At 37.0% G+C, this 24,163-nt stretch overlaps 1 long non-coding RNA gene across 1 annotated transcript; it reads left to right on the top strand.

Annotated features, from left to right (window-relative positions):
- Positions 1 to 220: 220 nt before the first annotated feature.
- Positions 221 to 3,739, top strand: LOC141358859 (uncharacterized). The gene is made up of 3 exons (XR_012365352.1): positions 221 to 2,140; positions 2,610 to 2,726; positions 3,400 to 3,739. It is a non-coding gene; the product is annotated as an uncharacterized lncRNA (long non-coding RNA).
- The last annotated feature ends 20,424 nt before the right edge of the window (positions 3,740 to 24,163 follow it).

The following is a 24,163-nucleotide window of genomic DNA, read 5'->3' as shown; positions in this document are numbered from 1 at the left end:
GAGTGTAATTTTAATAAATTAAACAGTCAAAACTGCACAAAAATCTTTTATTTACATTGTCTCCAATGTTTGCTATACTGAGAGGATTTGTTCATATGTAGAACTAATTTTATGTTTTGATAGATACTAAGTGAATTATCACCATACACCAAAGGCCTCTATCATGCTCTGGCCAGACCTTCAATACTGAAAGTGTTTAGAATGTTCAGCCAACATTGAGACAAGCTGAGTCATGCTGAGTCCATGAGTTTAGGTCCATGAGAAGAGCATTGAGCAACTAGGCTCTCCTGATTTTGCCAAGTGGTTGATGTCCTCAGGGCAACTTTATGTTGACCCGGGGGTAACATTTCAATCAACCAATCAGATTTCAGAAATAAGTTTACAGTTTGTTTCACCAACTATGGTGTGGTGCAGGGGTGGCTGGTGACTTCTCTTGTGAAGGATTCAAAAATTTGTGTTTGGGGTGTCATGTGTGTTGCTCATCATGTCAAAATATGTGTTTGTTGCGTCATGTGAACCATGTGCATCATGCATCGTGCCTGCTGGACACACATCGAAAGGATTTGTAATTAAAGAGGCGCTCACAAAATACTTGCAAGACACTACACTAAATTCATGCCACACACATGACAGGCTACATGTTGTGATGAGATTTGCATCATGTGCCCTCGATAAAGAAGTCACCACGCGGCCGTCACTGCGTAAATGGCTACTGGATTTTATTTATTTGGGGTCTATGGGCTACAGTTTTCCAAAATATACCCTTATGAAAATTAAATAATTAAATTAAATTAAATGGTTTACTACAGTTTAAACAAAAAAAAAAAAAACATACTCTAGTAAAACCATGGTTTTGCCAATAGTAGGCCTAATCAATACCAAAAAACATTTTACTGTACCACAAAAAAACATGCTTAATTTTCGTTAGCTATGCTGTCTCTTTTTTCAATGGGCTATTATACTTTCATGTAGAAAATTAACCATGGTTTTACTATAGTTAAAACAAAAACAAAAAACATAATAGAACCATGGTTTTGCTAGTAACCAATACACCAAAAAAACATGTTTACACTTTTACCACAATAAAACCATGGTAAATTTTCGTAAGGGCTATATGCACATTGTGTTTTGGGGTATATTTATGCAGATACAGGCCCATACAAATTCTAAACCGTAGACATTGTGTGTGTTTGTGTGTGTGTACGTGTATTGCAATAAACTCGAATTATATGTGTATCCTACAGAAAATGCAGTATTAATGCTAAAAAGTGATTTGTCCTGCATCATCACTATGTTGTATTCGTTTAAAAAAACGGCGCCAAGAAAGAAAGGACATGCGCATTGTTCTCCTGAGCCAGTTAACGTAGAGCTGGTACATTGCTGTCTTCACTGGAGTGCTGCAAGCTCGAAGTGTGGTGAGTAGATCTGTTTTATTACAATATATGACATTAAACTGTTGATAAAAAGTATATTCAAGTAGTCAAACATTAAAATATTCTTGGATGTTATTCTAAATCAGTGGCGAAGCTCGCCGGGATAACGTTTGGTGAATGCGTACGGTCGAGGTTGCGAAAATCAACCTTGTGTTTAAATTGTTAGAGTTTTAAAACATTACATTTACTCTGTTAACGTAACATTTACTTAAGAAGCGCTTTAGGATAACAGTTATAGTGGGTATTTTTACTTTTACTCGTAACTCGATGATATTTCTATTGACATGCCCTCAGTTTTGCACGACGCACGATGCAGTACGAAATGCGAACTTCAGATTATTATTATTATTTCATAATTTGCCGAAGCATTTGATTTGTGAATGAATGACTCTTTTGAACGAGTCGGTTCTTCACAAAATATTGCAAATGAATTACTGTTTTGTACCGGGTCGATTCTAAACTAGCTATTGATTGAACGGTTTGAATCAGTTTGAATGATTTGTTCCGTGTGCTGCAAGATCTGAATCATCTGTACATCTGCAGGCTGCAGCACTTCTCGCTCGTAACGTGAAACTTAAAAACACGCCAAGGAGTGGATGCAAGTGAACTATCAATCTACTCAAACAGAAGTGGGAAATGTATTCGAAGACGAAAATGCTCGCGCGACCTGTGCGTCAGACCCGGATAAACGCACGCGAGCTGACAAAGTAAGTTAACGCGCTTTCAGAAATGTTCACTTGAATCACAGCAGGAAGAAAATCCATCGACGATTGGCGTCTGATTCGCTCTAAAAAGTAATGTTTGTTCAGATGTGAGTGCTTTTTGTGACACATTAGTTTGATAATATTAGATAACACGAATTACTGTATTTTTACTCAAGTAAAATATTGACTGCTGTCCCCTCCTATGGAAATCACGTTTTCGTTTGGCTGCATCTAGTAAGAGCACTATTTTGTTTGCTCAGTTTGATCACTGATATCTATTACAAGTTTTAATGTCATTTTGGATGTAGGGAAGCAATTAGGTGCAGCGTTATAACAAGACTATTGACTTCTATGCCTACCTTTACATGAATTTTTTTTTAGCGTACATACTGTATAGTATAGACTTGGTTAGTGAACTTTAACAGTAGCTGTTAACTCATATAATTTTGTCATTTTTATGGATTTTTTTCAGATCCTGAGTAGCTGTTATTCAACATAAACACATTTCCGCACACATGAAGATGGATGACGATAGTTCATCTTAAAATGAAACTTATGTTTATCAGCTTACCCCCAGGCCATCCAAGAGGTAGGTGACTTTGTTTCTTCAGTAGAACACAAATGTAGATTTTTAACTCCAACAGTTTCAGTCTGTCAGTTGTATAAGTGGATGGTAACAAAAACCGAAAGAGAAAAAAAACATGCACAGACAAATCCAAATAAAACCCTGCAGCTCGTGACGACACATCCGTGTCCTACTTAAGACACAAAACCTTCGGTTTGTGCGAGAAACCGAACAGTATTTATATCATTTTTTACCTCTAATACAACATTATCCCCAGAGAAACGGCAGCCCCTACGCCCTCATTCTGTGCACCCGATACAGTAGGTGGCAGTATGCACCTATGAAGTTGTTTTGCAACCCGCTATTAAACATTAGATGAATAAGAAGGTGATGTGTGAATGCGCGTGTTTCATTTTAAGATGAACTATCGCTATAAACAGGCCCATTGGCTGCCTACATATTATAATAAGCTGTTTTAAATTTCAAATGTTCAATGCCTTATTGCACCGAGCCCAACCCGAACATAATTTCTAAATATCTATCCGAACCCGGCCCGTCGGGTACCGTCGGGTCCCGCTGGCTCGGTTCGAGTATCCATCCTTTAATACCTACTGTATGCCAAAGACTGTCATTGTAAAAAGTACAAATGTGCCATTTTTAATATTTCTTTATCTTAAAAATTTATTTGGTTTTGCAGATGCTCTTAAGAACAACGCCCTGATGTCCAAGGTCAACCAGCAAGAAGCTGAGAAGGCACTGCTAAAATGGTTTACTGGGGCAAGGGACAGAGGAGGACAGAGAGCATCAAGAATGCAGAAAAGGATGTCTGTTTGAGAAAGGTTAAAACTACAGTTGTTGATTTGAACTGTTGTAGTTCTTTAATTTTTCTTAAAGGAAAACACAATCATTTTTCAATGTTTACCATGTTCTTCCCTCAACTTGGATGAATTGGTGCAGACCTCTCTTTTCTCAATGTGTGCACTTAAAGGTGGGGTGCACAATTTCTAAAAAAAAAACGTTTTGGAAAAGGGAGACAGGCCGACTATCAAAACACACTTGGAGCCAATTAGCAGCATGTCTACTAAATGACATCGTTGCCTGGGTTGCGTATGTGTGGGGCGGGTCTATCAAAAGAAGGTCCAGATTCTATTATTCTATTAGGGTAAGGGTGTGTTTGTTTAGATGATTTCAAATATCAACATTGGCTTTCATGCACCCTGCCTTTATTTGTTGTAAAGTGTGGCGTGAATGTGTTAGCATTTAGCCAAGCACCATTCATTCATTAGGATCCAAACAGGGATGAATTTAATAGCCACCAAACACTTCCATGTTTTCCCTATTCAAAGACTGTTACATGAGTAGTTACACGAGGAAGTATGGTAAAAAATATAACTATATTGTATGGCGGAAGAGCACTTAGTTTGTAGCACTCGACCTTGGGCACAGTAACATCATCACTCCTGACTACTCCCCCTCTTGCTTAAACTACAGTCAACATAACCAACATGCCTGTACTAATGTTAGTACATTGAGCAGACTCTGCGAAATATCAAGTTAAGTTTAAGTGTACGCATTGAGAAAAGAGAGATATGTATTTATTCGGCTAAGTTGATGGAAGAACATAGTAAAATATTGAAAAACTGTGTTTGTAATTATCTTACTTTCATTTACTTTTAAGGGCCCCATTTCACTAATTTTGTAAAGGGGCCATAGCATGAAAATCTGACTTTTTCCATGTTTAAGTACTACAATTGGGTCCCCAGTGCTTCTATCAACCTAGAAAATGTGAAAAAGATCAACCCAGTAACTTCCATTCTCTGCAAGCATGTGAAAAAATAGGTAGTTGAGATTTGGCTCTCCTTGTGATGTCATAAGGAGCTCTTATTGTGGTGATACCACGCCTTGATCTGCGCTGTTCAACCGCGGCGCTGCCATTTAGTGCAGAGAGGGAGAGACAGAGAAAAAAATTCACAGCACAATTGGGTTTTAGTTTCAACAAACCACCATCATTTTTATCAGTGTTTGAATTTCATCAGCTCATTTGCATTTTAAAGTAGGGATGCACCGAAATGAAAATTCTTGGCCAAAACCGAAAAAAGGAAACCAAGGCCGAAAAACCGAAACACCTAAAGAAATTATTATGCCAATTATAAGTACAATTGCATTTATGGCTATCACTGTGTACTAACTTTACTAGGGGTGTGTGATGGATAAAAAAAAACCTCACAGTTCGGATCACATTACAGTTTTTGAGGCACAGATCAGATTATTTTTCGGATCAGCAAAAAGCAGGTGGGAAAAAATCTAATAAACAATAAAGAAATTGCAAACATTTACAAAAAAGAACAAAGTTGTACATTAATAAGGTCTGAAATTAGCATTAGGTACAGAAATCAAATTAAATGAATCATAACACAATAAATTAAATGTATTATTATTTTTAGAGCTATTTGTCTCTTTGTCATGCACAGCAAAATCCCCGGTGTTAAATAAACACTGTGGGTGTATATATAATCCACCCCCAGATGGGTGCGCACAAAGACCGGTGTCAAAATTCAACACCGAAGCAGTGCTGAAGTCAATGAGACAATGAAGCGATGATCAAGACATCAACGGCGAACACCCGCTGGTCACCCCGTGCCAAATCAACCTTAATTTTAGAATTTTCCCTGTCTTTAATTTTTTATTTTGATGACTCTTTTTCTGGATAAAGTAATACTCAAATAATGCAGAAAGACAAAATATTTAAATGTTATAGATGAAATCCCCACAGTTAAATAAACACTATCATCATCTCTGTTTGAAAACCAAAACCACAACTTGCTTGCAGAGTTACATGGATGATAAGTTTAACTTCGATACAACTGCTGTAAATCTGGTTAATAAAGTTAGTCACCATTGCTCCGATTAGTGTTTCCTTTAGTTGGGTACTTGGGTCTTGAAGTTTATTGTTAGTTTTTTTCTGCTCATTGTGGAAGTGTGTTAATTAAACACTTCTGTTAGAGCAGAGAAAGATGAGAGAAATGAAGTCTATAACTGTTACTATGTTAATTATTATGAAAACATAAGTGTTGTGATTCAATGATCTCATACAAAAAAATAATCACTGTATATACGTGTTTAATTTTATATTTGGTCCACCCCATGAAATCCATATAGCCTTAAGAGTTAATATTTTTCACCGAAATCTAATTTGTGGTGTCAGTCAGACACACGGAGACATCAACAATCAGCCTATAAAACACAATCATGGTGACAATCAACAACAAAGCTTCATGCCGCAATGCATGCTGGGTACCAGGATTGTATAAAACTCATTCATAACTCCCATCATGCATTGTGACATGACAAAATTGTGCAAATTTCTTACCATTTACTGTCACCCTTGTTGAGATTTGTATCAGAAGTTATGATGTCTCTCTTAAGCAAAAAAAAAAACTAAAAAAAAACTAAAGCATTACAGCAGTCTTACAGAACAGTGTCATTCATAGAGCATGTTTGTATTTGCATTGTTGTCTTTATCACTTATTTATGCTCAAATGTTTTAATGATTGGTAAAGAATAAAATAAATAACCAATCTCAGATGCTATGAAAAGTTTTCCCTCTACATTAAGCAATGAACAAACATTCTTAATAAAACAATATAACAATTGCTAAAAGAGGAAAATTAGTTTAGTGAAGGTCAAAGGAAAAATGTCTAACTAAAGGAAACGTTAATTACAATAATGGTGACTTCAAATGAACCCATAAGAAACACAAACTTAAGATTTAATGTGATACATTCTGTGATTACATCACGTCAGAAAGAAGATTTGTCTACTAAATCACGTGTGTGGATGCTGGAATAGTTGAGCACTTGTATTTTGTTCTGACAGCTGTTTAGAAGTTAAATTTATCATCCCGGTTTAGAAAATAACGCTGCAAGTTATAATTTTAGTTTTTTTAACAGAGATGATGATAGAGAGGCAAACGTGCAAGATTGCAGCTTTTGGAGTCATACTCCCAACAATGTTCATATAATACTGGCGATTTCGCTGTATTCATCTATTGCATTTTGTCTTTCTTCATAATTTTAGCATTACTTTCTCCAAAAAAAAAAAAAATCCAGGAAAATTAAGGTTGATTTGACACAGAATGACCAGCAGGTGTTCACCATTAATGTCTTAATCATCAATTCATTATCTCATTAACTTCAACACTGCTTCAGTGTTAAATTTTGACACCAGTCTTTATACACACACATCTCGGAGTGGATTATATATACACCCACAGTGTTTATTTAACACCGGGGATTTTGCTGTGTGGGTTGTTTGATTAACATTAATGACACAGACTTAAGTAGGTTAATCTGACTGTAATCTATACATACACTTAAGACATAAACAAATGTTTTTATTAGAAAAATAATACTGTGGAGATAATTTTGTTTATATGTGCCCTGGCAATAACAGAAAGATTTTATGTTTGCTTGTTTTTTTTTTTAAACGCGTTTCTCTCGTATGTGCACTATTAAACGCGCGCGCACACATAGAGAACGAGGGTGGATCCCAAACAGCGCAACAGTCGCTCCACATAAAAACGTTACGTTGTGTTTCGTTGCTTTATTCGCCGAATGTATGTTAATGGATTACAGTATGAGACACATTAGCGCGACTCTCTCTAAAGTTTACACATCAAGACATGCTTAATCTTTGCAGACGCGTGCAAACAGCTCGACCGTGAGTGAAACCTGCTTGAGCACGAAGGGGAGGGGTGGGTGACGACTGATCACCGTGAGTGAAACCCAAGCGCTAGTGCACGGATGGGAGGGGCGCAGTTAACATTCATTTTCGGTTGACTTTTTCGGCTGGATTTTTTATTTCGGCCGAAACAGATAATGCCATTTTTGACCGAAAATTTCGGCGACCGAAATTTCGGTGCACCCCTATTTTAAAGGACACACCCAAAACAGCACATTTTTGCACACACCTACAAAGTCGCTGTTTTAGCGTGCTGTAATAAATTATTTATGTGGTATTTTGAGCTAGAACTTCACATTTGTGCTCTGGGGACACCAAAGATTTGTTTGGCATCTTAAAGGGGTCTTGTGAAATGGCCCCTTTAAGATGTAAAATAAATCTTTGGTGTCTCCAGAGCAGTGATGGGCAGTAACGCGTTAGAAGTAACGCGTTACTGTAATCCGATTACTTTTTTCAAGTAACGAGTAAAGTAGGGGATTACAATTGCAAAACCAGTAATTAGATTACTGTTACTTCCCCGTTAGCAGGCTGCGTTACTGCGTTATTTTTTTAATCTTGATTTTGTTTCGTGAGACTCTCTCGTGTCGTGACGCGAGTCGAGTGACAATGACGTATGAGCGCCGCGAAAGATTCCACCTCAAATCTAAGCAAACACCTAGCAAGCCGGCTCAGTAATGTGAAACTTACTGAAAATATCCCTGAACCCCCAGCTGACATGACCGCTGCGGCTCCATCTCATACACGTTCACGCGAAATCTGATGTAAAACAACGGACTATATATCTGTATTTCATGGATTATACGCATTTGTGGACAAGCTGACGTGACCGCTGCGGCTCCATCTCATACATGTTCACGCGAAATCTGATGTAAACAACAGACTATATTTCATGGATTATACGCATTTGTGGACAAAAGTTGTCATTTGATGAATTTTATGGGTTATTCACACATCTGAAACAGACCGGATTCAACTCGCGATCGTTATAAGGTAAGAAGTCCAGTTTATATTTTGCATGTTGTCATCTGGACTTCTGTAACAAAATAACTTACTACATGATATGATATGTATCTCAAAACAGAGACCATACACTGATGCTAAACCCGTAGACATTTTAAACGATGTATATTAATGTTGATATTAATATTATTAATGTTAGCAGGCTTAAAAAAACGAATAAGTGCGTGTCGAGAGGTTAAAACAGAGAATGTTTAATTTGATTCAATTTTAGATGATGGATGCAGAAAGAATAGAACTATGCAGAAAGGTCTTGGCCCACACTTAAGGGGTAAATTCCCTTTAACTACAGTAAGATAATAATTTAAAGGTGTTGCATACAGTATAATCCCTTAAATGGTTCTCTTAGGTAAGGGTAATCGTTAAATGTTTCACGACAGTGACCCAGGTTTATAAAATACTATTGTTGCCATGGAGATGCAACAGAAAAAGCTTAAGGTTTTTTTTGCAACCTTAAGTTTAAATGAAATATAAGGGTGAATTTAAGGGAACATTACACTTAAGGTGCTTTATGCAACCGGGCCCTATTGCTTTATACTGTGTAGCATATTCAGGTCGTGCATCATGTTTTTGAAAAGTAATTAGTAAAGTAACTAGTAAAGTAACTAATTACTTTTGAAAATAAGTAATCAGTAAAGTAACGGGATTACTTTCTTAGGGAAGTAATCAGTAATCAGTAACTAATTACTTTTTCCAAGTAACTTGACCAACACTGCTCCAGAGTACATATATGAAACTCTAGCTCAAAATATCGTATATATAGATAATTTGTTATAGCAAATTGAAATTGCCACTTTGTAGGTCCAAGCAAAACTGCGTCCTTTAAACGTGTCCTTTAAAATGCAAACACAGATCACAATGATGGTGGTTTGTTGAAATTGAAACTCAGTTGTTCTGTCAATTATTTTTTCTCACTCTCTGCACTAAATGGCAGTGCCATGTTTGGATAGTGCAGATTAAGGAGTGTTATTATTATAATAAGATCCCCTTCTGATATCACAAGGGGAGCCACATTTATATTACCTATTTTTGACATGCTTGCAGCGAACATTTTACCAGGTTTTCATGCTATGGGCCCTTTAAATATAATTTTTTTTCTAATTGTATTCGCAATATACTTATCAAAGTACGTACCTCCTTATACTATATATGGTGGCAAGGAAAAATGTGAATCTTTTAGATTTTCATTTTTTTTAAATAATTTTTTCATAAAATGTGATCTGATTTCCATCTAACATAATGTGTCTAAAAAAATAACACAACTTCTGATCTTTTATGTCTTTATTGAACACACTTAGTGGCCAACCACATCAAACGTGTTTATGGAAGTTGCAGGCGCCTTTTTTTGAATGATATTTTTTGGGCAGGGAGCGTTTATGCGTGCCGAACGGCTTGCGGTTTTTGCTGCCAGTCGCAGCACTCGCTTTTGAAGGAGCGCTGAGAGCGGAAAAGCGCACGACGTCATTCGCGTCTTTCCATTTTCCAATCGAATGAGGGGAGAGGCAGGCCTTACAGTGTGGTGAGGGAAGTTTACAGTGCTTTGAAGAACCGGACTCTCTCACTCTCTCCTGCGTGTTTGTGCACCTCTCACCCTCAAACAAGGTCACAGTAAACGCCCTCTTTTTAAAGTTTCTGCTAATATGACAGTTAACAGCAAAAGAGCGCTCACGCTTTAATATTTGGACGTCTCATGTGTATGCCGTTCTTCAAGTCAATCCATAAAATCTCTATTGTGTTGAGGTCTGGGCTTTGACTTGGCCACTCCAAAAGGCGGATTTTGTTTTTCTGAAGCCATTCTCCTCTGGACTTGCTCCGGTGTTTTGGGTCTTTGTCCTGTTGCATCACCCAGACATTCCTCCTACAGACATTCACACATTATCCTGAAGAATTGTCTGATAAACTTGGGAATTTATCTTCCCCTCAATGATTGCAAGCTGGCCATACCCTGATGCAGCAAAGCAGGCCCAAATCAACAGGTCTTCTCCATAATACTTTACAGTTGGGATGATGTTTTCATAATGATATTGCGTGCCCTTTCTATGCCAGATGTAGTGCTGTGTGTTTTTCCAAATAGTTCAATCTTCGTTTCATTAGTCCACAAAACATTTTGCCAAATACCACTGTTGGAATGTCAATTTGTTCTTTTGCAGATTTCAGGCGTGCAGCAATGTTCTTTTTAGTACTGTAATTAGTGACTTCCTTTGGCGTCCTGCCGTGAATACACTGCTTGTTCAGTGTTTTACGTGTTGTAGACTCAAATACAGAGAGTTCCAATAATGCCTTCAAATCTTTGCCTGTCATTCTGGGTTGTTTCTATACCTCATTAAAGGAATAGTCTACTCATTTTCAATATTAAAATATGTTATTACCTTAACTAAGAATTGTTGATGCATCCCTCTGTCGTCTGTGTGCGTGCGCGTGGGCGCTGGAGCGCGCTGCGACACTTCGATAGCATTTAGCTTGGCCCCATTCATTCGATGCTACCATTTAGAGATAAAGTTAGAAGTGACCAAACACATCAACGTTTTTCCTATTTAAGAGGAGTAGTTAAACGAGCAAGTTTGGTGGTACAAAATAAAACGTAGCGCTTTTCTAAGCGGATTTAAAAGAGGAACTATATTTTATGGCGTAATAGCACTTTTGGGAGGACTTCGACTCGCCTGAAAAGTCCGCTCCCCTTCTCACTCTCATAATGGGAGAGGGAGGGTGTTACTGCGCCGAGTCGAAGTACTCCCAAAAGTGCTATTACGCCATAAAATATAGTTCCTCTTTTAAATCCGCTTGAAAAGCGCTACGTTTTATTTTGTACCACCAAACTTGCTCGTTTAACTACTCCTCTTAAATAGGAAAAACGTTGATGTGTTTGGTCACTTCTAACTTTATCTCTAAATGGTACCATTGAATGAATGGGGCTAAGCTAAATGCTATCGAAGCGTCGCAGCGCGCTCCAGCGCTTACGTGCACGCACACAGATGATAGAGGGATGTATCAACAATTCTTAGTTAAGGTAATAACATATTTTAATATTGAAAATGAGTAGACTATTCCTTTAATGAGTCTTCGTGGTGCTCTTAGTGTCATTTTGACTGGGTGTCCATCTCTTGGTAGAGTAGCAACAGTCCCAAAGCATCTCCATTTGTAGATTGTATGTCTGTAGACTGGTGAATTTCTACAGTCTTTGACATAACTTTTAACCCTTTCGAGCTCCATGTAAAGCAACAATTCTTGATTAAAGCTCTTTTGATAGCTCTTTTTGGTGAGGCATGGCCCATATAAAAAAATGAACTCCAAAAGTAAACTTTAAAGTAGCTGTAGTCCACACCTCCAAATACATTATCTTAAAGAGACTCCAGGTGTGATAAAACCTGACTCCATTTTGCTTTTTCGAGGTCTCGTTCGCTTAAAAGTTCACATACTTTTTTCACAAGCACTATGAGTTTTTAGGTTGTTCTTAAATAATTCTGTTCTTTCATGTCTTTATTGTTTTGTTTTTTTAGAACCATTATGTTTGTCAATACCCTTGACTTGATGAAGACCAGATCACATTTTATGACAAATTTATTTAGAAAGCTATGAAATTCCAAAAGGTTAATATACTTTATCTTGTTACTGTATTTCTTGAAGGACATACTTCTTTTCAAAACACTCAAGACTCTAAAAGGTTCTAAAATAGTTTTGTGCCATTGTAACAAATGTGGCATGATGGTTAGTTAAATAAAAATGGAATTTGAAAGGATTTCAGTGTCACTGTGTGCTTTACTTCTTTCTGCCCTGTTAATACAGGGCGTCATCACACTCCTCTCATTACAATACGCTAACTGGATAACACTGGATATGTCTTATTGAATATGCAGTTTACTAAAATAATGTATTTACCTGCAACAAATTAATTACAGCCTAACTATAGTTATTGTATTTACTAGCTGCTGACCTAGGATTTATAGTTATAATTTTAAAGAAATCTATATTTTGCTGTACCTTTTGTTGTGAATTGTGTCTTTTGGGGTATTTTTTGTCTAAATATAGTCAAGGGGGTTGTATGATTCTTTGGTTCACAACTTCCTATTCTGAAAGTTTGATCAATTCTGCAACAAATGTATTTATGGTAACAGACTCAAAAAGTTTTTCTTGTGTAGTTTAATGCAAGTTCAGACTAACATTTTAATTTTTTTGGTTTAACCTCTGCCACAGCTTTTCAAAGCTGAAACTCATGTAGATGTAGCAGAAACGCATACAATCCCACCAGCAACCCAGATTTTAGATCAGGTAGTCTTCGTGTAGCACCCATTTAGAGCTGTAAGATGGGTCCCAGATGGGTTTTGCTTATGTTGTACATTTGGGAACTACCTTAAAACCGAGTAAAATCCTGCATATAACCTACATGGGCAATTGACAAGGGGCAAACATGGAACCCACGGACAATCTCACTTACAACCCATATTTCATGACCATGTTGTCCCTATGTAGTACCCACATAAAACTCAAATCTGGGCCCAACATGGGCATTATGCATATTGCCCAATTGGGGCCCACCAAACACCCAGTGAAATCCTGCAGATAACCTACATGGGTAATTGACAAGGGGCAAACATGGAACCCGCGGACAATCCCACTTACAACCCATATTTCATGACCATGTTGTCCCCATGTAGTACCCACATAAAACTCAAATCTGGGCCCAACATGGGCATTAAATTGGGGCCCACCAAACACCCAGTGGAATCCTACAGATAACCTACATGGGTAATTGACAAGGGGCAAACATGGAACCCGCGGACAATCCCACTTACAACCCATATTTCATGACCATGTTGTCCCCATGTAGTACCCACATAAAACTCAAATCTGGGCCCAACATGGGCATTATGCATATTGCCCAATTGGGGCCCACCAAACACCCAGTGGAATCCTACAGATAACCTACATGGGTAATTGACAAGGGGCAAACATGGAACCCGCGGACAATCCCACTTACAACCCATATTTCATGACCATGTTGTCCCTATGTAGTACCCACATAAAACTCAAATCTGGGCCCAACATGGGCATTATGCATATTGCCCAATTGGGGCCCACCAAACACCCAGTGGAATCCTACAGATAACCTACATGGGTAATTGACAAGGGGCAAATATGGAACCTGTGGACAATCCCACTTACAACCCATATTTCATGACCATGTTGTCCCCATGTAGTACCCACATAAAACTTAAATCTGGGCCCAACATGGGCATTATGCATATTGCCCAATTGGGGCCCACCAAACACCCAGTGGAATCCTACAGATAACCTACATGGGTAATTGACAAGGGGCAAACATGGAACCAGCGGACAATCCCACTTACAACCCATATTTCATGACCATGTTGTCCCTATGTAGTACCCACATAAAACTCAAATCTGGGCCCAACATGGGCATTATGCATATTGCCCAATTGGGGCCCACCAAACACCCAGTGGAATCCTACAGATAACCTACATGGGTAATTGACAAGGGGCAAATATGGAACCCGTGGACAATCCCACTTACAACCCATACTTCATGACCATGTTGTCCCTATGTAGTACCCATATAAAACTCAAATCTGGGCCCAATATGGGTGTCGTGCATGTTGCCCAGGTGGGGCCCACCTAGTAGCAAGTGCCATCCTGCATGAAATCCATGTGGGCAACTGGCATGAGGCCATTATGGAACCCGCGGACAATCCTATATAGGGCCCATTTTTCAGCCCAGTTCATACCCATATGGGCCCTATATACCCATGTTGGCTGGGTAGGACATCGCCATACCCACACTGGGTCTAAATCCCTATCCTCATGTGTATTAAACATAAAACATGTACCAAAAGATACTGATTGTGACAGTTTTAGTATTAAATGTTTTATGACAAAGAAAAATCAATAAAAGCAAAAACATAAAAATCACGCACCCACAAAGTCATAAAAATATTTTATGGTTTGCTGTTTTCAGTGTCACGTGAATGTAAGAAACACACGTTTGTCTGCTGTTGTAGCTGGCTTGTAGCTCCAGGTAGCCTTTCAGCTTTTATTGTGCGCTGAACAAAATGCTTGCCGCTGGTACCTTGTTGCACCGTGACTACTTAGGACAGGGTTTCAGGCATACGGAGAAATAATACGTCAAGAGAGGATAAAGAGGGAGGCAATATCAGGAGCAGAGCCAGGTTGCTGACTCTTGAGTTAATCCAGTGAGGTAAAACCGTCAAATACCAAACTTAATCCATCCACAAGGAACACACACACACATTCACACATAAACTTCCCTACACTCTTAAAAATCAAGGTGCTCCACGATGCCATATAGTGGTTCTCAAATGGGGGTACGCCTACCCCTAGGGGTACTTGGGGGTACTGCATGGGGTACGTGGAGAAAGTGGAAACCGCCAGTTTCGTGATAAATACATAGGGCTGGGATTTCACATAACCCTCAGCACTGTGCTTTTTATGTGGTGAGCTGTTAGCCAACAGCGCAATGAAGTCAGCTCATCTTCAACACATCTCCGGACTTAACCACCGAATGACCACAAAATGATCACAATAAACTTTAACTAAAAAACACTGATTTACCTTTAACAGTTATGCCTAATACTTTAAATAGATTTACATAAAGCTATATAAATGTTTATAAGCAATAAACCTGCTCTGGGGCATACGATATAATAACTGTCTCACTCTCGTTTCACTTTATTTATTGAAAGGGGAAATTTCACAAGATGTCAAATAAATCTTTGGTGTCCCCAGAGTACGTATGTGTAGTTCTAGCTCAAAATACCATATAGATTATTTATCATAGCTTGTTAAAATTGTGACTTTGTAGGTGTGAACAAAAATGTGCTGTTTTTGGGTGACCTTTCAAATGCAAATGAGCTGATCTCTGCACTAAATGGCAGTGCCATGGTTGGATAGTGCAGATTAAGGGGCGATATTATCCCCTTCTGACATCACAAAGGGAGCCAAATTTCAATTATCTATTTTTTCAGATGCTTGCAGAGAATGGTTTACCAAAACTAAGTTACTGGGTTTCTTTTTCACATTTTCTAGGTTGATAGAAGCACTGGGGACCCAATTATAACACTTCAGATTTTCATGATATGTCCTTATATTTGTGAAGACATCTCATAGACAAACGATATTTAACCTGTAAATCTAGATATAGATTTAGGTATACCTCTAAATGTTACTTATTTTATTGTTGAGGACATTTTTAAAATATAGGCCACATAACTACAGCCAAATCTTAACCCACGCATAGTGTAACTTTTGCATGTATTCACTCTCTCTATCTCTTTTTCTCCCACACACTACAGACAGACTCACACTGACTCATCACACATACAGGACACTGTCACATTATATCAAGGCAGATGTGCTCTAGCGCACCACATCAATGTCTGTCCAAATGTTTAGTCTTTTCCTCAGAAAGCACACACATACAAGTCAACCCAAGTGATGTAAAACAGGGGCCTGGAAATTGCATTGCATTCTGCTTTTTGTAGAAATTGTATTTTGTAGAAATAGAGTATGTAAAAATGATAAGGACAAATGTTAACGTAAAGGATTTTACCAAATTAAGATCTAGTAGTGATATCTGACTTTGTGTTGTATACATAGGGGAGAGTTTGTCTGACTAAAGTTGTTAATATCTGTGTACTTTTATTATCTAAACACAGCCGACAGTCAGAACACTCATCACCTAAACTGTCAAACATCTGTATGGTTTCTAGAAGGAATGTATAAACTTGTAAATAAAACTATTCTGTGAGTTTTACGATAAGCCAAAACTACATTTCTGAGTGACTGTGCGTGTGCGAGCTCACGTAAAATGATTACCTGGTTTCTGGATATTGTACCTTTAGAACCGATGCTGCCAAACAATAAATCATTCAAAGCATTATTTCTTTCTCAAGGTCTATTTCCTTTTTTTTTTTTTTGGATGTGAATTATTTATTATCTTGAAGTTCACCATGAGAGATTGCTTTCAGATCTTTTCAAATCTACAGTCTGTATTCAACTGCATGCACGATCATCTCCCCAAATAGAGAGACACACAACATTGTCAGGTTATATTACCCCTGCATAGCGGTCTGTGCCGAAGGGCGCGTGAGCCAGCAAGAGAGATGGGGAAAATTAAGGGAAGAAAAGATAAAACAGCGACATCTTCCTCTTCTCTTTTTAATAGGATGTGCAGTTGTTTGGCTGAAATTGTGCAGCGGTGATGGCCATACCTACATAAATCATAGCTCCATAACTTCGGTAATGAAGAAACTGCCGGGAAGGGTAGAGAAAAAATCTATTTAATGTCAAGGACGCAGTGGCAGAGGGGGTGCAAGTGTGTGTGTGTTTGTATGTGCATCTGTGTGTGTTAAGGGAGTCCATTTGATTTATAGGCCCAATCTTAAACAGTCCTTGGCAGTGTAATGCATAAAACTCTTATCTGCAGTGTGTGTCTCTCTGTGCTTCCTCGTGTGAGTCTTTGTCAACTCATCCTTACAACATTTAATGTGTTTGTTGTTAATAAAATACAACTCCAATGAGGGATTCATTACAGTCTCTGAAACTTTCTGAGGTTTAAGTGTAAAGAACAATAAAACAACAATTTACAAACCCAAACTTTTGCATTTTCCCCACACACTAATGTATAAACACTAAAGTAAAACAGGGAGCATTCACTATAAGTTTTCTTCTTGACTACTGTAGCAGTAAGTTATAATACAGTAAGAGATTAAAGTGGGAGTTGAGGATAATAGTAAAGGAGTTATTATTGGAGAGAGTGAAGCAGACAGCTTGTAAACCTTTGACTGACAGGATAGATGAAGATGCTTCTCTTAAACTTTTTTTTTAAACTCTTAAAATCTGTCTGAAGCCTCTATGGAAACTTCCTATCAACACAATATCCAGTATCAGTTACTTGAATATACATTTTGCATAAAAACAACTTATGTTTTTTGTATGTATTTGTTTTAGAGATTAGTTTAGCCACTAGCCAGACCGATAAATAAATGAAGTTTACTTCAGTTCAGACGTCTGATGAAACCTATTATTATATAGCTTCATTACTGGTAATATCATCATTTGTATTTGTTATGTATCTGTTATCTGTTACACGCTCCCAATGAGGAAAAGATTAACAGAGACAGAAGAAAACAGAAATCTACAGCAATACAGGTGAGCTAAATATGACATTTATTAGTAGATGTAGGTTAGTAAATGTAGAAAACTGTTTTGAGACTAAAATAATGGATCTGTCATTTTGTACTAAACTATTAAAAGCTGTTTTTTGTCAAAACAACATTCCAGCATTAAGCAATATAAATATGGAAATCTTTAGCAAACTAATTAAACAGAAAATATTTCTGAGGTTTCCACGCTGTCAGAAAACAATGGTCTCTAGCTGTCACTAGGATGATAACCTTTCAAGTATACCCTTGTAGGCTACCTAAAGAGTTCATAGTACCTCAGAGGTACATATTGATACCAAATGTATACATGTGCCTAAATGGTATTAACACCTTATTAAAGGGTATTGCACCACAATGAAAAAAAAGGATTTATTCAATTTACTCAATTATTTTAAGGTAAGTGCTTGCAATCAATTTAATTAAGCTACATTTAAACAACAGTTTTTTGTTTTGTTTTGTTATTTTATTTTTTTTAAATGTAGCTTAAATAAATTGATTGCGAGTTTGTGACCACTTACCTTAAAAAATTGAGTAAATTGAATGAATCATTTTTTTCAGTGTGACAGCTTTGGCTGGGTTTACACTTTGCATTAACATGCGATCTCTGTGATCCGTTCACGCAGATCCGATCATCAGTATATCAGGACACGGTGCGTTTACATTTGTCAACATCAAAGTGGCTTCTGTATCTGGATGTGTGATCGGATCCCATGAGGAGAGACGCGCTGGATGAATAGCTGTCAATCAAAATGGCTACAGCTGTCTATACCCACATGATTTAGGGTTGTCGCGGTAACCGCAATCCCATATTATACAGCAGATAATAACTAACAACCCCAATAACCGTGATGTTCACATTTTAAGCTTCATATTTTAGCTTTAAAGACTTTATCTTTCTTTATCTGCAGCGTCCGCACTGCCGATGAACGTTTCAGCCGGTGTAACTTTACCTGAACTTGCCTTTCACCCACATGCTTTTCATCAATAGCAAAATGTACGTGTTTTCAAGTAACTTAAAATGTGTTAAATGAGATAGAAACAGCCGACTGACCAGAAAGAAGGGCACGTTATGACCTTGGTATGTCGCCATGGAAAATCAAACATTATAACGATTAATTAAATTCTGCCATTAAATATTAAATCTCTCCATGAATAATTGGAATATATTAAACATATGCCCGAATAAGTTAAATACAGTCAGCAGTGTTAAAATGCGTTTGTAAGTCGATTTATTTCAAAATACTTTAAGCTTAGCTAGCATTGCTCCACAAATATGACTTTGTGCATCTCTCACCTGCGCTCCATGACCTAACGTCCTTAATTTTTGTCAGCTGTTAGTGAGAGGAGATGAAAGTGGGCGGGGTTTTGTGTGGCGTTGACCTGTAAATGCAGATACGATGCTGGATTGCGTTTACATTACACTGAGATCCGATCACAAAGCGTCCTCGACAACCTCTGCATCAGGACACACAGATTGGATAACATTCCGATCACAAACGCGTTTACACTTGTCTTTTAAATGTGTATGTGGACAACATCTGGATACAGATCGCATGTTAATGCCAAGTGTAAAGGCAGCCTATGACACCTTGTCATAAATCCGTCATACATGACATTGCAGAATAATTATCAAACTTAAAAAACTACCTCGCTTTATGGGTTAACATTTCATTAAGCTGTTATTAATTACACTGGAAAAAATGATTCATTCAATTTACTCAAATTTTTAAAGGTAAGTGGTTGCACTCAATTTATTTAACCCTTTAACTGCCAGCTCAACCAAACGGTTGAGCACATTTTGAGTCCCTATATTTTATTGAGATGAGTACCTAACTTAACTCAAGCTGATTGAGCCATCTCTACTATTTGTGTAAGATATGTTTTGCCAAAAAAATCCACTAGATATCAATGTATCAATCAACAGCACTTGTCACAACACATCTTGTTATGTGGATTTTAGAAATAAAAAAATCACTTCTGTTATATGAACTGTTCTTGTTGAAATTTTGCAAGGGTTAGGGTTAGGGTTGTTTTCAGATCATCCATTTCTGCAGTCAGAGTGTACTATTTGCTATGAAATATACATTTCTGATCATTCACAGCTATGAATATGACACAGCTATTGTTATTTCTTATTTAATATATTGAGATCATTTCTTAAGTATGTATTTTTGCCACTTCTGGATATTTTTTTGAAATAACTATAACGAATTCATATAATTAATGTATGGAAATCATAATTACTCATTAATTAATCAATAATTACTTCTTAAAAGATGTTTTAAATTGTTTGAAGGATTGTTTGCAATGTTGGCTTACTCTACACAGCATTGCTGGTTTACAAAGAAATGTTAAAGGGGCCATGTCACAAGACTTTTTTAAGATGTCAAATAAATCTTTGGTGTCCCCAGAGCACATATGTGATGTTTTAGTTTAAAATATCATATAAATAATTTATTATAGCATGTTAAAATTGCCACTTTGCAGGTGTGAGCAAAAATGTGCAGTTTTGGGAGTGTCCTTTAAAATGCAAATGAGCGGATGAAATGCAAACACCGATCACAATGATGGTGGTTTGTTGAAATTGAAACTTAGTTGTGCTGTGAATTATTTTCTCTGTCTCTCCCTCTCTGGATTAAAATACTGGAAATGGCAGTGCTGTGGTTGGAAAGTGCAAATTAAGGGGTGGTATTATTATAATAAGGGCTCCTTCTGACATCACAAGGGGAGCCACATTTCAATTACCTGTTTTTTCACATGCTTACAGAGAATGGTTTACCAAAACTAAGTTACTGGGTTGATCTTTTCTAGGTTGATAGAAGCACTGGGGACCCAATCATAGCACTTAAACATGGAAAATCTCAGATTTTTATGCCGTGACCCCTTTAATTTATCTAAAAAAAAGACAAAAAAAATTATTTTGCACTACCAAACTTGACAGTTTGTTTCTTATATCATAAAATACTAATATGCCATTGTATTACTATCTTTGGCCTTCTTTTATTTTAGGTTTTAAATGCAGAATATCCTTATTTTTTGTTAATTTTGGTCATTTTTATTGCAAAAAACATGAAAACATGTCATGTCCTGTGTTAAAATGAAAACCTGAAATATTTTAATATGTTATACTTCAATAAATAAAGAAGATTAAATATACAAAACCATTTTATTTGGATTATGTTTGTAAAAAATTAGTATTATAGTTCATATTTTCTAATTTCCATAGTATGTGTTTGAATTCCTTTAAGTGACATATCAACCGTTTGGCAGAGGCCGATTTTTAAAAAATGATGGGATGTGTTGAAAAAAAATACATTGATTGTGTTAAGTGGTGACATAAGGATATAAGAAATGCAAACAAAATTTTTTTCAAATGCCTTTTTCTTGGTGTGGCAGTTAAAGGGTTAAGTTTCATTTAAACAAAAGTTTTTGTTTTGTTTTTCAATTTTTTTTGTTTAAATCTAGCTTAAATAAACTGATTGCGACCACTTACCTTACAACAATTAGTAAATTGAATGAATCATTTTTTCAGTGTATGTAATTGTACTATTTTTATTTAATTTTAGGTGAATCTGTATCCAAATGCAATAAAATATAATTGATTTTATTTCTTAAAAACATGTTAGAGTATCAACACTTAATGACATTTTAATGACAAATTATATTTGTACCACTGTAGTTGAGGTCAAGAAAATATTAATACTGCTTTTAAAAAACTATATGACAGAGTATTAACACTTTAATTACAAATTATTTGTATCACTAGTAAAAAGTGGTCAGTTATGTTGTCATGACAAAGACATCTCAAACAATGTCATGTTTGCATTAAAAATGACATAATTGAACAAATGACACTTAATGAAACCTCCTTTATGTTCATAACACATGTCATGCGTGATTATCAGAGATGGGACCAAGTCACACATGTGCAAGTCTCAAGTAAGTCTCAAGTCTGAACTTTCAAGTCTCAAGTAAGTCCCAAGTATTTTTTTTCTTGGGCAAGTCAAGTCAAGTCGAGTCACAGGCTATGTCAAGTCAAGTCAAGTCAAGTCCTGTAGTAGGTCAAGTCAAGTCCAAGTCAAGTCACCTTATTATTGTAATTTTACCTGCAGAATCTTATCTTAATAAAGATATATAGAATATAAAGATATAAAGAAATACTAATTTTCAGTAAAATACATCATGGAATCAAACTAAATTGTAATCTCTTCCGTTCGCGCGTCTACATTTAAAATAACGAACCTAAGGGCACAAAAGACGCAATATGTGAACCGCTCTTAACATTGTAGAATCCAGTATTTTTTCTCTGTGTGTGTGTGTGTGTTAAGGTGGCAAACGTAGAAGTAGTAGTCAAGTCTCGTACCGCTCAGATCAAGGGAAGTATTTTAAAAAAATAAATCAAAATTATTTTGCCCACATTTGTCCCCAACACGGTATGATGAGGGTTAATGGCTACTTTAGCTATTATTACATTAGCTAACTACCAACTAACCAGATATTAACAAATTGTCAAGCATTTACTGGGCAGAATGGCTCTTCAAATGACGGACGCAATTGGAGGTTGTGGCTGCCCGTGATTTTAATGTTGCATGTCTTGCAACGCACTGTTCGTCTTTTGCCATCTTGTTGAAGCCGAAAGCGATGATCCTCGCTACCCCTCCGGCTGACATGTTGATATCTGTTCTAAGTGGGTGTGGTGTGCATAAGGTACGAGAGGGCATGACTGATGATAGTGTCGTGATTCAGTCATGACAATGCCATTCTCAGCCTGCGCTCCAGCTGGGTCAACTTTATTTTTTTTAAATAGTTTATATATTTTAACTGAAAACATGATGTGAATGTGATTAACACTCAAGTCATTCAAGTCATCGTGTCTCAAGTCAAGTCAAGTCCCGAGTCTTTAACTTCCAAGTCCGAGTCAAGTCTCAAGTATTTTATTTTTTGTCAAGTCAAGTCACAAGTCACAAAAATAGCGACTCAAGTCGACTCGAGTCCAAGTCACCAAGTCCCAAGTCCCCATGTCTGGTGATTATGAATGTGTCATGTCAGTCTTATGAACACCCCTTCAAGTAAAGTGTTACCAACCATTTTGTTCAGGTTATTTCATTCCTTAAAGTTTTTGTCCAAACATGTGTATAAAAGAAAATCAAATGATGATATTTGTTTAATGCTTAAATAACCAAGACTGGCTTTGTCATCCTTCGAAGACACTGGATAGTTCAGTGAAACTCAGTTCCTCTTGACCTGGTTGTGTCGGTTGAAATCAGGCTGTTGTATGACTCATACCCTATGAAGACACAGACACACAGCCCACGAGCACTTTCTAACCCTGACCATGGTAATTCAATATAAATGAGTCACATCAAGATTTAATAATAATAAAACTACAAAGAAAGAAAGCAAAAGGTGTATAGTCAGCATATAAAAGCACCCATTATTGCAACATATTCATACGTATAGTCACAAGTCACTTCTCTCCATTTCTGTCAAGCATAAGCAATTTCTGCCCTTTTGCTGATATTATGCCCGACACTCATTGATAGATTCATTTCATTAGAGTTCACATGAGTTGACCTGCAAGTGTCATCAACCTGGTATGTGTGGTATGTGCAGCTTTACCACATAAATGACTTTGAAGAAAAAGCACTGTTGGTATGCAGACCTTTTCAATGGACTCTTTTTCATGTTCTGGTATGACAGCCAGTGGTTAAGAATAGCCTGAGGCTGACAGCAAAACAATTAGCTTTTTATGTTTTAATAGTTGTAATGTTAACAACTCACCTGTGTGAGATTAGAATGAATAGCGGCTGCTTTTGTAAAGGTAAAAGGATGTATTCGTGAAAATACTAAAAATAATGGATTTTATTATTATTTTAATGTTCACAGCAACACACCCTCTTAGTGTGATTTACATATTCTGAAGATCCTGCCCAACTGCTATAACAATATGTGAGATGTGTATTTCAGCTGGGTGTTGATTCATGTCAGTGACACAACTTTATTCTTGCTGAAGTACAGGCATAAAGAGACAGTTCAATTGCTCTCGATTGTCACAGAGAGATAAGAAGCGAGAATGAATGAGAAAAGATAGAAAGGGAGAGAAGATGAGCTGTCTTCCTCTTTGTAATGGCCAAGTTGGTAGTACAAACAGAAAAGGCTGAAAGCGCAATGATGTGCTGTCCAAACACACATTCACTGATGTATGATACAAATTTACAATTAAACCAACTCAACGAGCCACTTGGACACACATTTGCCAAGTTGTTTAAAGGATTAGTCAATTTTCTTAAAAGAAAAATCCAGATAATTTACTCACCACCATGTCATCCAAAATGTTGATGTCTTATTTTGTTCAGTCGAGAAGAAATTATGTTTTTTGAGGAAAACATTGCAGGATTTTTCTCATTTTACTGGACTTTAATGGACACCAACACTTAACTCAACACTTAAGGAGTTTCAAAGGATTATAAACGATCCCAAACGAGGCATAAAGGTCTTATCTAGCGA

The sequence above is a fragment of the Misgurnus anguillicaudatus genome, chromosome 22, assembly GCF_027580225.2.
Source record: "Misgurnus anguillicaudatus chromosome 22, ASM2758022v2, whole genome shotgun sequence".
NCBI classification, from domain to species: domain Eukaryota; kingdom Metazoa; phylum Chordata; class Actinopteri; order Cypriniformes; family Cobitidae; genus Misgurnus; species Misgurnus anguillicaudatus.
This window is presented reverse-complemented; position numbering and strand designations above follow the sequence as displayed.